The 13,335-nt window shown below is 51.8% G+C and overlaps 1 protein-coding gene across 16 annotated transcripts in view; it reads right to left on the bottom strand.

Moving 5' to 3' along the window:
• Positions 1 to 13,335, bottom strand: part of MCF2L (MCF.2 cell line derived transforming sequence like) — a 198,872-nt gene that overhangs the window by 78,918 nt on the left and 106,619 nt on the right. The window lies entirely within an intron of this gene.

Raw genomic sequence — 13,335 nt, forward strand, 5'->3', positions numbered from 1 at the left:
GTGTTGAGGAGGAATTGACAAGGTCTAGAGCTCCTGGGCCTGCTAGGGCTCAACAGAGCAGCGGTGGCATGTGGGGGTCAGGAAAGGAGCTACAGTAGAGGCTCACTGAGCTTAAAAAGTCAGGAACAGGGCTGGGCCTCCCGTGCACAGCACCGAAGCCAGTTCCTGGTGTGCACTTAGAAGTTTCAGCAACGGCTTTCTTTTGTGGGAGAACAGGGTTGGGAACAACTGCTACAGGAGAGTTTGGAATATATATTTTTAATTCCAGGTGAAGTGACTTAAGGCTGCGTATACCTCATCTGTTTGGAATTGGTGTTAGGTGCAATTCACACAGCAGCTGGAGATTTAGATTTTACATGGCTTTTTTCTTCTCTCAACAGGAAGGAGTGATTGCATGATCAAATATTGGGTAACTAGTGCTAACTTTCCTCAAATGCAACCTCTGCAACCCTGGGAGAAGCATGTCATTGAAACACAGACCACTGGGAAGTAAGGGCCTCCCTGAAGTCTGGAGCCGTCTCTTGGGCAGCAGAAAACAGCACTGACACCGTGAGCTGGCAAGTCCTTTAAGTGGGGACCCAACGTCAGTGACAAGCACAGATGCTGGGCCAGACTTTGCCGTGATCCTGGAGACATCAGCCCTGGGTCTTAAAACCTCCCACCAAGACTCAACTTCAGATGCCACCAACTCGCGGGGAAAGAAAACTACGAATGTCAAGGCCACTGGGGGTGGACATTTCTAAGTGATTCTTAGACTTGATTCTCAGTGGCAGAGGCTTCACAGTAGCACTTCCTCTTACAAACAAACTCTCACATTTGGCTCATTTAAGGGACATCACAGGCTGTCTGTTCTCTGTCTAGTTGATCCTAATGGCAGATGGCTTTCCCATGTGCTAAAGACAGCCGATATTACAGACCGTCCCTGTAATTTCTGTGACAGTGACAGTCTCAGTGGCTGGACCATTGTTAGTATAATTTTGGTTCCACTGAGGGACATCTCATGGGGCCTTCTCATTCACCCTTCTTTCTGGGTGATGGCCACCCTTGCATTCTTAGACTTTCTTAAAATGGGCCAAGGCCTCTCTAGCCTCAGGGCCTTTGCATAAACTGCCCCCTCTGTAATGCTTTTCCCATCTCTGTTTGCCAGTCTAATCTCACTCAATTCCTAGCTGAGCTGTCACTCTTCAGAGAGGCTCCTAGCCTGGGAAGGGCCTCACAGCATTCTACCAGCACCAATGGAGTGCCCACCATGCCCACCACCCACAGTATCCTACCCCTAGGGCCTGGCTTAGTAGCTCCCATGTAAGGAGCTCAAAGAACATGTGTTGAACAAATGTAGCAAGAGGAGAATGGAAGAATGACTTCCTAGAGCATCATTTAGAATCCAACTAATTCGGCAAAGTTCTTTCTGGCTTGCACATGGGCTGGCTCTAGAATTTCTGATCAGTCGCAGGCCGCGTGGGGTGAAGAGCTCACAGACTGCTGACTGCAGCAATGCGCTTCCCTGCAGCCAAACTGGGAACCAACCCTCGGGAACTCGCCGGGGCAGAACTAATTCTAACATTGTACCTTAGATCAAGTGCCCCATGTTAGGTTTGAAAATTACTTGTGCACAGAGTCTGGAAACTGTACAAAGGTATGTTCATACAAATGGATTATTGAAAAAGCTTTTATATCTTCAGCGGTCACTGGCCGCTTCTCAGAAAGCTGAACATAATTAAAAACATTTTCTATCTGGGATTAAGGTACATGAGTTTTAGTTTGTCATGGATGCCTCTGTGGCAACAGGCTGTGGGAGGTTGTCATTTTTCATCCTTCCGGTGGCATTATTCTCACCCAAGCACAGGGCAATTTTGCACTTTGTGCTGACAGCGATTTTCAAGGTCCTTGTCCACTGTGTTTGATTCTATAAAACAGTCATGCTGCAGCCACTAGTTCAGCAGGAAACGGAGGTGCTAGGGGGTGATGCTGGCGAGCCTGAGCCCCCCAGCGCCGCCTTCACGGTGTGCGCGCCTGGCTGCTCCAATGTCAAACGTCTGGGACAGGAAATGGGGTCTCCAGTTCAATCAAAGGGTCAGCCAGGGCCCAGCTCCTTCACAGAACGTCTCTGTGAGAGCACAATGCCTTACAGATAACAACCCGTTTCCAACATTCCTGTCTCAGCCCAGACGTAAATGGAGACTCCCGGGCAATTATCCCATCACAGAGTCACTTTTGAGGAGAGAGATTAAGAAGGGCCCTGATTTGGAGGGGTAGAGGGTGGGAGAGGACAGTGCTGCTCTTCTGGTCTCCTACAGGGTGGCGAGGACGGGGGCCAGGCATGGGGCCTCAGGGCTGAGTGGCCTCGGAACTCCAGCTCTGGGAGGCCGTCTGTGCAGGGGACACACGCCCACTTTCCCCTTCGGTGGGAACTCTCCCTGACTCACAACGTCTTATCTGGCCTTGGACCCAGCTTAGCTCTAGAAGAGGACAAAGAGGGAGACACCTCAGCTGCCGAAATGTATTCACACAATTGCCTCCTGAATCCTGCCTGGTTTGGGCAGCAACCTTAGAGTCCCGGGGTGGCATTATACTTTTATCTTTAGATCTTTTTGTCCTGACACAATTAGACTGCTGCAGCCAGCTTCCTTCCTCTTGCAAATTGACTCGAGGATTTGCTTTATTTATTGTAGGGCAATTCTGTAAAGAAGGTGAACACTATCTCACCTATTCCTGTCCACTTAAAGGGTGGCTGTGAGCCTCTGCTCTGCCCCTGCGAGGTGAAGAGAAAGCACGGCAGTGACGAGGGGCTAGAGCAGGCGTAGAACTGGTGGGACCCTAGAAATCAACCTCCAGATAGTAAATGTCCCAGGTTAAGGAGTCCCCCGGTGCACATAGAGGAGCCTTGAATTCCAGTTCAAAGGCTGGTCCCTGCTGTTTGCTGGTGACCTTGGACCTTGCTCAAAGGGAGACAGGAATCTAAGAACGGCTCCTACAAAGTGACCAGCAGCTGGTGAGAAACCCTGGGCCACGAAGTCTATTATGTGCTATTTTCTTATTTATATTGGGCTGAAAGTCCATACCAAGGCTTTTGTTTATTTTCAATCAAACTACAACAGTGATGTCTTTTTCGAACTCCAGGGCGGAGAGTCAAGTGGGATTATTTCACCAGCTCACTTGGATAGCATTCCTGTTTCACCAAGCCCACCCCAGGAATCTCCAAACCAAGAACAACGTGTGTGCGGAAGAAACAAGAGGAGAGCCCACTGGCTCCGACTAAACCCCTCTTGGAGGCCTGCAGGCCAGGGTGGGATGGATGTCTCACCCACCAGCTGTTGAGTTTTCATGGTCGGGACAGGAGCGGCGTCTCCACTGCTATTTATAGTCCCTGCGGAGGGCTCTGTGATCTAGCCACTTGAGATGTTTGTGATCTGCACTGATTTGGGCAGCTGAATGCTCATTCACAGCACATCCTGAGTTATTTCTAATTGAATTTAAGGCATAAATATTTCACATCATATGCAAAGCGTTGTTAACTTACCCAGTTCACCAAATGTTCTCCCTGATTTCCTAATCTCAGAAGGCAAATCCTTACAAAGTTTAAAATAAAAGACCCCCTATGAAAAGGCGCCTGACTGAAATTGCCATCAAGGAAAAGCATCTCCCACCACAAAGAAGTGTTGATTCACATGCACTCCATTGGAGGAAGCAGGAAGCCGGACAAAATCGAGCTGGAGGCATCCATCCATCCGAACTCTCCTGTGCAGGTGCCGGGGCTCAGCCCAGCCCGCAGAACCAGCTCGATGGGTCTACAGTGAGCACGACTTCCGCAGGGGAAACCGCACATACTGGAGGCCTCATGAACCTCCTCACGGCCTAGTCTGCAAACTGCATCTTCCAAGGCTCTGTGCTCCTTCGCCCAACACGTCTGTAACTCACGCCTGTGCAGGAATCACCTGGAAGGAAGCCTCACTGAGGCACACGCGCTGAATCAACAGTCAACCTCACTTGAATAAGTGGGTGTTTTCTATCCAGTCCCGCCCCATCCTGGCTCCGGCGAGCCTCGACATCCTCCTTAACACAGGCTCTGGGCAGCCTGCCCGAGCACACAAAGATGGCACGCAGGCCAAGGCCAGTGAGCTGCCCCGACCTATAGACAGTGGAGGCAGTGCCCACAACTCGCACAGAGCACTTTTTCCAGGGGCCCCCACTCCCACTGCTGGGCCTCAGGGGTCAAACGCCCACATGATCTCTCTGCACATCCCACAGAGCCCTCTTCCACGTAGGGGAGAGAAGGGCTCCGTAGTCAGGTTTGGGAAGCGCCACGGACACACTGTGGTGGAAGCTCCCAGAAGACCAGCAGTGCCACCCTCCCAACGTAAATGACCACGGGTTTTGGAGGAGTAGGGCAAAGGGCGTACATAACACCTCCTAACTACTGCAGAATTAATGTTGAAAATGACTTTCTTGGGGAAATGCTACTTTAGCTAGCTTATTAAAACAAAGAAAATGTCTTAAATGAAATTCCAACACAAGCACTCACTGAGCCAAGGGCACAGATTAAGGTAAAAACAAAAAACAAAACAAACCACAAACCCCACCAAGGTCTTAAATCAATCAAGAAAGCACGTGTGTCTTAGACCCCTACACTAGGACCAGCTGGCATACCACAAAGTGCAGGAGAAATTTCTTAAACTTATAGTCTGTTCAGAGCAACTAACTTACATTTTAATTGGTTCACGTAGAACATCATTAATAGTAGTAGAAATAGCAGTTGCAGTTCAACTATTACTCAAATACCTTTTATGTATGAATGCATTTAATCGTCACAAGACAAGAAATGGGAGCACGAATACCTCATTTTTGGATGGGCAAACTAAGACACAGAGAGGTTGAGCGACTTTTTTGAAGCCACACAGCAGTGCATAGAGGGGGTGGAATTCTAGATGCCAGCCAGTCTGAGGCAGCGTCCAGGTGGGTGTCTCTCAGGGAATGGGGTTTAGCAAACAGCAGTGCTAAGAGGGGGCATGTCTCCTGTGGGAAGAAGGCTTGGCTTTGCAGACAGCCATGAAGAGCTCAAAGTAGCAGAAACAGAGCTGGGCATGTGGTGCCTCCCTCCCGTGACTCAGAGCAGATTACCGTGATGGCAAGGTCCTCACTGCAACGTTTGATTTTGTGAGTCCCTTACCTTGCGTCACTGGTTAAAGAAGCAACATTCAGCAACTAGCAGAGGCATTTTAAATCACTTCACTGTAATTTTGTACCAATTCTTTTTTAGAGTCCAAGTAGATTCCTGATTCAAGATCTTACACCAACTGTTCCCGCTGCAGGCAGAGTGTGGAATGCTGTCAGTGGAGGGGGATCGCCTTGGCCAAGCCCATGGACTGCTGCTGCTGCGGCTCCAGGTCGGTCCTTCCCAGAAGCCAGCAGGACCCAGACAAGCGAGTTAACTGTTAGTGTCTTTAAACCTGAACACTGACCGCACATTGTCCCCAAGGTTCACAAAGACGAGCTGTCGGCAGAAGTGCTCTGCCTCTGTGCAGTCTTCTCTGGGTAGCTTTAATGAGGGACTGGAGACGAGAGGTTGCATTTTTCTTTGCTGAAATCACCTTTCATGCACAGGAATCCTTGGTCTCCCAGAATGCTGTAAAGGGAGTGGGTGCTGTGTGACCTTGGGCATGCTACTTAACCTCTCTGGGCTGGTCTCTTCATCTATAAACGGGGATAATTATGACATCTAGCTCCCAGGGTGGCTTGTACACTTAGTGAACACTCACAGCATGGTGTCTAGCATGTGGTGGATATTGTCACTAACACCCAGAGAGGGACAGTCTGCACTGTGCCCTGGCCAGAGTCAGGTCACTGCTGCAGGTTGACTTTGGTTTGATTTTTTAAAAAGTCATTTCAATCCAGTCAAGAGCTGCTTCCGGGCTCCATTAGGGGAAACCACTTTCATAGTACCACTGAGACTTTGCTCCCCCTCCGTCGTCCCTACATGGATGCTCAGGGCTTTTCAGCAATCACATCCTGCGCTGTACCAACAAGCTGCAGGAAAGCAGTCACCAACCCAGCTGCCTCCCATCTTCTCAGAGACGAAGGATGTGCCAAATGTAAAACAATGCCATTTCTTTCACACTTTTTTTTTTTTGGTTCTGGATAATATAATAATATACTTATTTTCCATTTAAAATGTAACTTGTGCTACCTTAACAGATTTGTCATTGTTATTTTTAAGTTATGATTGTAAAAATTTGTTTAAATTTCTAATATGGTAAGTAACCTAACACAAAGCTTTTTGTGATCCTCTGTAAAGTATTCACAGTGGAAAAGGGCTAAGACCAAGATGTCCAAGAACCATTGGCCCTGGCCAGTTGGCTCAGTGGTAGAGCATCAGCCTGGCGTGCAGGAGTCCCGGGTTTGATTCCCGGCCAGGGCACACAGGAGAAGCGCCCACCTGCTTCTCCACCCCTCCCCCTCTCCTTCCTCTCTGTCTCTCTCTTCCCCTCCCACAGCCAAGGCTCCATTGGAGCAAAGTTGGCCCGGGCGCTGAGGATGGCTCTATGGCCTCTGCCCCAGGCGCTAGAGTGGCTCTGGTCGCAACAGAGCGAGGCCCCAGATGGGCAGAGCATCGCCCCCTGGTGGGCATGCCGGGTGGATCCCGGTTGGGTGCATCGCATGCGGGAGTCTGCCTCCCCATTTCCAACTTCAGAAAAATACAAAAAAAAATAAAAAAGAAAGAGAGAACCACTGTCTGGAAGCAGCATGAAGGCTGCTGGGCTCTCTCTCACAGAAGTATGGCGGGACTAGAGACACAGGTCCTTCCAGAGTTTGGAGACGTCAGCCATTCCTCTCCTTTTGCAGCTCCCCCGCCCATCCTGCGGGGCGAATGCAGAGCTGGCTCTGGGCTCTGCTGCCTCTGGTCACGGCTGGCTCCTACGGTGAGAGGGCTCAACTCTTGCTACACCACCACAGGGCTGGGCTGCCCATGGAGGGATCATCCAACAAGGGATCTGCACATGTCTGAGGCAGTGGGCTCCAGGCTGCACCTTCTGGGCCATGGGTGCCACCAGGTGCTGTGCACGGCTGCACAGGGCATTTACTGCACAAGGGTCTCTGATCAGGCAAGGGGGTGAGATCTAGCCCGGGCTCCTGCAAGGAGCACTCCCACACGCTATAGACCTTGAGGGTCTTTAACATCTCAGAGGCAATTCTGTGCTCCAGGTGGAGATTCCAGTCCTGGAAAGATATGAAAGCCCCTCTCTGTCTCTCTCTCTTCACTCTTTTCCTTCTTCCCCTCCTCCTCTGGGCACTCTAGCTCTCGGGCCTCAGCCTTCTAATGCTGGTCTTGCTCTGATGGTCATTGAGTGGGCTCACACTGACCCACCACCTGCCCTGATGGACAGGGACACGTCATTGCCACATCCTGGAATAGCTGGCTATTTGATGGGCATAGGTCCAGAGACCTGTCCTCTGAAAAAGGCAGAAAGAGACCCAAATGACAACAGGGTTTCTGTAGCCACATTCTCCTTTGGGCCTTCCTGCCCAGTGACCAATGTGGCCTGGCATCACGGAAAGACTGGGGCTGGGTGCTGAACAGCTCAGGGACTTGTGTTCCCTCCCCATTGTCCTGGGCAGTGGTCAAGGAGCTCCTGAGGCCAGTGGTCCAGCAGGGTGACTCCACCCGACTGTGTTTAATGTGGTTTCAGCTCTGTTTTTCTCTGTTCAGGAGCATTTTAAGGGGGCTGTGCAAGAGCAAAGCTTCTGCAGTTGAAGTAGAAGGAGCTGGCACCTGTAAAGAGTCTGATTTAGGAACACAGTGTCCCCATGCTGGGACAGAACTAGATTGGATTTAGGATGAGCATGACCAGGGTCTCCTGACCCAAGGGCTCCCTGGATTTTTGCTCCTGTCTCTCCTCAGCAGCTTTGTTTCTGCTTCCTGGGTGGGCAAGACCACCTCCCTCAGCCCCCTGGCACAGCCATGAATGAGCACGTCCAAACAGCTGCCGGAAACGGGCAAGTCCTTGTGGGAGCACATGGCATGCCACTGGAAGCACTTCCGTGAGCTCGCTCCATCCGCTAAGGACCCTGAAGGGTGAAGCCTCCTCAGTTTGCTTCAGAAACAAGGAAGGTCGAGGTCAGCGACCCTAAACAGCAGCCCAGGCCAGGGAGGTGGGGGCGCTGGGACTCGAACTCTCACCAGCTGGGCAGCTGAGGCCTGTAGAAGGTCATCCAGCTGCAGCGCCATCAGCGCCTGTCCGCTAGGCAGCCCAAGCCCATGCCGGCAGTCTCCCAGCCGTCGGGACAGAGCAGGCTGGGGGGAAGGTGGGACGCTGCAGGGTGAGGCTTCCCACGGCACAGCAGCTGCCGTGTCCAACGGGAAAGGTGGTGAGGGAGCCGTGTGGCTGACTGTCTTTCTAAACCACCCCATTTATTAAGTAAGCTCTTCCCTGTGTGGCCACTGAGAATGTAGCCTTCAGCTGGGCTGGCACTTCCCGAAGTCACAGTTTCTGTTTTGTTTTAAAGGCCCACAAAGGCGATCAGAGAAATGGGCACAAACAAGGCCCTGAACAGCGATGTTAAATGCAGGTCTGTCTTACACTTGGCAACCCGCAGGACGCAGATGGTGACAGAGCAGCTGCCGCATGTGTGCGCTCGGCCGGGCTCCACAGCAAGTGCCTCTGTGAGCGTGGTCCTGCCCCGCCCTGGCCATGCCCCTCAGGGCCGAGTCAGCTTGCGCAGGGTTGCAGCATCTCTTCCCAGGGGCTCCTCTGAGCCACAGAGGAGAGGGAGCTGGGCTGGGGTGTGGCAGGGAGAAGGCACCTCTGGAAGCCAGCCCTCCAAGACGCTACCTCACTCGGTCCTCAGTTCTTTGATGCTGTACCCCCTCGGGTTCCTAGAGCAGGGGCCCTGAATGGCGTGCTCAGTGGCCAGGCCCAGCCCTGGGCTCAAGGCGGGCACTGTGGCTGGGCTGAGAGAGTTCACTCAGACCAAGGGCCCTTGGGCCTTGCAGAGAACCGAGAAGGAACTCTTGCCGTAGGTGAGGGCTTTCTTTGCACCACAGCTGATGTAATGTCCTCGATGAGGCTGCCATCACACACCCCGTCCTTCCAGAAACACTGATGTGGCCAACCCACTGGGTATCAAACCAGCTCTCACTTCTCTGAGACCTCCTTGCAGCCCTTGCTTGTCCCCGCCACAGGCCTCTCCCATTCCCTCTGCTCAAACAACACCCAAGGGAGACGGACGAGTCAACCAGAAATGGAAGACGGCAAGAAATTTTATGGGGACTTCTCGGTTGGAAATTTCCATGCCCAGAGCCTCATTTCCGTTAGATTCATCAGAAGACGGAATTGTAGCTGTGGGGCCAAGTGTGCGGGTTTTGGAAACCAAAGGGAAGGGACTGAATACACTTTGCAGGTTTCTTCTCTGAGCAGCTGGGGAGCAGGGCAGGAGGGTATACCCACCTCAGGTGGGAGCAGGGACCTGGAGCTCACTGCTGCCCCCTTTCCCCCACAAACACCACAAGCGTGGCCAAAGAGAAGCAAGCTGCGGGGCCTGGGAAACTGAATGGTCACACTGTTGCCAAACTGGGAAATAAACCCTTGAAAGAAAGGGTTAGAAGGGGGCTCTGAGCCACCTGATGGGAAAACACATCTTCAGACCTTCTGTTTGTAGCAGTGGGTCACAAATCTGATGGTGGCATAATGAACACCAGACCTATTTTCACGGGCAAATATCGGGGGACATGGAGGCGATCACAAAACTAAGTGCATTCTTTGCTTTTAGAGTCACCAGACCACCCTGTGCCACAAACATCACAGCAAAGTCCCGGCTAAGCCAGAGCTCCAAGGCTGCAGAGCCGGGAGTGAATTAGGTGCTGGTCCCTTCCTGCTCGGCTCGTGGGGACAAAAGATGGACTGAGAGTCTTGCCTGTGACTTCACAGCGCAGATGCAGGCCTCACTGAGCTTCCCCTGCAGGGGCCTCTCCGGAGAGGCGGCCCATGATGAGACCTGCAGAGCGAGGTGATGGGTGGGGTGAGGCTCGGGCGTGGAAGGCCAGACACGGAGGCCTCGTGGGCGTATCGGGGTTTGAATTCATCATACGCTACTATGTCTGGTACGATTTCTGTGCCCAGAGCAGGCTGGGATGGGTGAGGGAGGTTCATGGAGATCCATCCGCCAGGCGGCTGCCAGGACTGGTGGATAAAGCGGCCAGGTAACATGGAGGGAGAACCGGCCCGGAAGCCGGAGGGTGCACACTGGTGCTGACCGAAGGCCCTCTCCAAGCTCATGCACCGATGTGAGGATCCTCCGCACGAGAAACCTGTGGACCTTCCACTACTGATAACAGTTATCTTCATGAACTTCCTGCCCAGTCCCAGCACGGGGCAAGGTATTTCACAGAAATCAGCTCACGTGGCCCTGACAAGCCCACAAGACGCGACAGCATCATGCCTTTCTGGCCGAGGTCAGGATGGAACAGGGCAGAGCTGGCTCGGCCAACCACAGTGGAAGGGCCAGCATTCTCCACGCCCCCCACCCGGACCCTCCAGAGCCTGGTGAGCTCCTGAGGATGGAGCTGGGAAGCCATCTGTGGGAGGGGGGTGCTGGTCCACGAACCAAGCTTGGAACACGGGCAGTGAGATATCGTCTCCTCTCCCAGGCCCCAGATGTCACTTACCACACTGTTCTTTCAACGGGTTAAACATTAACAGAGGATCTAAGGTATTAAGTTGTGTTCCCAAATGTTCTTCCTTCACATGCCTGAGAGAATCTGGCTAACGCAGTGAAGCCGCCACTTAAATTCACGCACCCGCTCCCTCGGGCCCCTGAGGAAAAGGGCCGATCATGTGGACAGTATGACCAGACTGCAGGTGCCTGCTTGCTGCGGGAGCTCCGCCCCTCCTCCGAGCACCTCCCCTTGGTGCCCAATTAGGCGGAACCTGCGGACTGGGCTGTTTGTTCGTGTTTAATCCACATGGGGCGGAGCCTCCCTGCATCCCCCCCTGCCTGCAGTCCAGCCAGCCTGGGTGGAAACAAGCTGTCCACAGGGGTCAGGGCAGGGGCAGGATAAGAAAGCTTCCGGGGATTCCAGTCTCCCCAAGATGACAGGGAGCAGGGTTGCTCACTGCGGCTGGTCCCCGGGCTCCTTCGGGCTCACGCTGGCCTGGCGTCTCCACAAGGGGGAACATGAAGTAGCCAAACTGAAGACAAACGGCCAGTGGAGAGAGCCTGAACGGACTTCTAGGGGCGCGAGGATGGGGGGAGAAGAAGTTAGGGAAGGGCACCAGCACCATTCTAATTATCTAACAACCCCAGAGCACGTACACCCTTCACGCTTACATCCATGTCTCAGTTCCTCTTCAGAAGCTTCAACTTTTGGGCTTCAGCGAAATCAGATAATGTCAGCCCTAAGCAGTGTATGTGGCAACATGACCGCCACCCTCACTTTGGTTCTGTGCTGAGCTGCCTGCCATGCGGGGGCCCCAAAAGCAGGTTGTAACAGCCACCTGCTGGGTCCCTTCTGGAGTTTGGCCAAAGTCCCCAATCACCTGACCCCTGGAGTTCCACAATTTTATGTTCCGAGGTATCAGCATCTTTGCTTCCTTTAAAGCAGCAGGTACAGCTCACGCACCTCACAAACATGCCGTATATGTACACACTACATACAAACACCACAGACACAGACGCAAACACCCCTTCCGCCCCCACAGGAGTCCACTGGTATTTCGGGATAAAGAGATTTTTCTGATAGCTTTTTCTTTTCTTTTCTTACTCATTCAAAAACAGTCATGTGTCAACGTTAAGAAAACAATAACTTTAAGATCAGGGAAATCAATGCAAACAGTTTCTATAGACGTCATTCTTTCCTGGCTCCAAGGGGCAGAAGGCACGCTGAGGCAGGTGCTCACGTGTTCCTCCATCCAGAGCTGCATTCAGAAAGCTGCACAGAACACACCACGCAAGGAGCGACAGAAGCTCCTATTACCAACACCAAGTTCCTTCCAGAAACTCCAGAAAGCCTCCAAAATTCTTCCCTAAACTGTAGGTGGGCATATTTATCCCCACTTTCTAAGTACCAAGGATTCTAAGAAGTTGCATAAACCTTTCTCAAAACATCCCCATCAAACAAAAGCAATGACACACCATGTGGAGAAAAAGTCTCATCTTAAGCCTCACCCAGGTGGACCCCACGCCAGGGCCCCCTGCTAGCCAGATGGGTGGCACAGAGCAAGCAGGGACACAGGGGCTTCAGGGACACTGCCCCACTGGAAGTCTGACTTTGGAGCCCTTGCCTTGCTTGAGTACACACAGGAGACAGGGAGAGACGTGCAGTATTTGAGAGAGAGCCAGCGAGAGACAGACAGACAGACAGAGACAGAGAAAAAGCCGAGACAGAATGAGAGAGAAGGATGGAGGAGGCGTGTGATGGAGAGTGAGCTGGCAGGCTTAGGGTTTGGAGGTAAGAGGTCACGCACATCTATCAACCTCACTGATTTCATGAGTGACAAGGGAGGAGATGTCTGAGCCTGGAACGAGATCATGATTCAAACTTGACATCTTACTCAGCTCGGGTTCTTGGGGGCCTTAGACACAGTGAATAAGCCTGTGGTCTCCTCCACGTTACTCCCATCTAATTATTAGTGTGCTCTGGGCTCAGCTCCTGACCAGCCAGGTGCCAAACTTCCCATCTGGCTCCCTCCCCATCCAGCCTGAACAGAAGTGACTAAGAGGAGGCACGTGCCCTTGTTTGTAAATAGCAGATGCTAATGAAGATCAGCGTCCAGTTATACAAACTTCTGAGGAGCCACAGAAGAGCGCCCGCCTGGGGAAGGATTCCACGGTATCAATGAAAGAAAGATTTACTGCTCCATGCACCAACAGCTCTGTTTCTGAATAAGTCCAACAAATTTTTAAGTCCAAAGTTTTTCGGGGGGTATAAAAACAGCAAATTATACCTAGAGACTGGAGAGAAAGCCCTCCAACCTTTTAATTACACCAAATTCCTTCAGGACATTTATTCGAAGGCACGTTAACCCTAAAAAAATAAAGTATGTGTTAGAAAAACGCTAAGAATTCTTAATGGAAAATTATAAGGATTAAAACGTTAAAACTGGTATTTATCTAGGGAAACAAATGGACATCTGAAATGATGATATAGTATAGCCACAAGGAAGAATTCCCCCCCCCCAATGAAAAACATGTGGTTGTAGGGTGGCAAAGAGACATCTGGTAGACTTCATAGAAAGTGCTATATGTTTCTGAAATTTCTAACATTCCAGACAATAGCGATATTCTGAGAAAGCACTCTGTTTTTGGAATCCTTCCAGCGTTGTCACTGCGATATGGACTTCA

The sequence above is a fragment of the Saccopteryx bilineata genome, chromosome 6 (genome assembly GCF_036850765.1).
Source record: "Saccopteryx bilineata isolate mSacBil1 chromosome 6, mSacBil1_pri_phased_curated, whole genome shotgun sequence".
Taxonomy (NCBI): Eukaryota; Metazoa; Chordata; class Mammalia; order Chiroptera; family Emballonuridae; genus Saccopteryx; species Saccopteryx bilineata.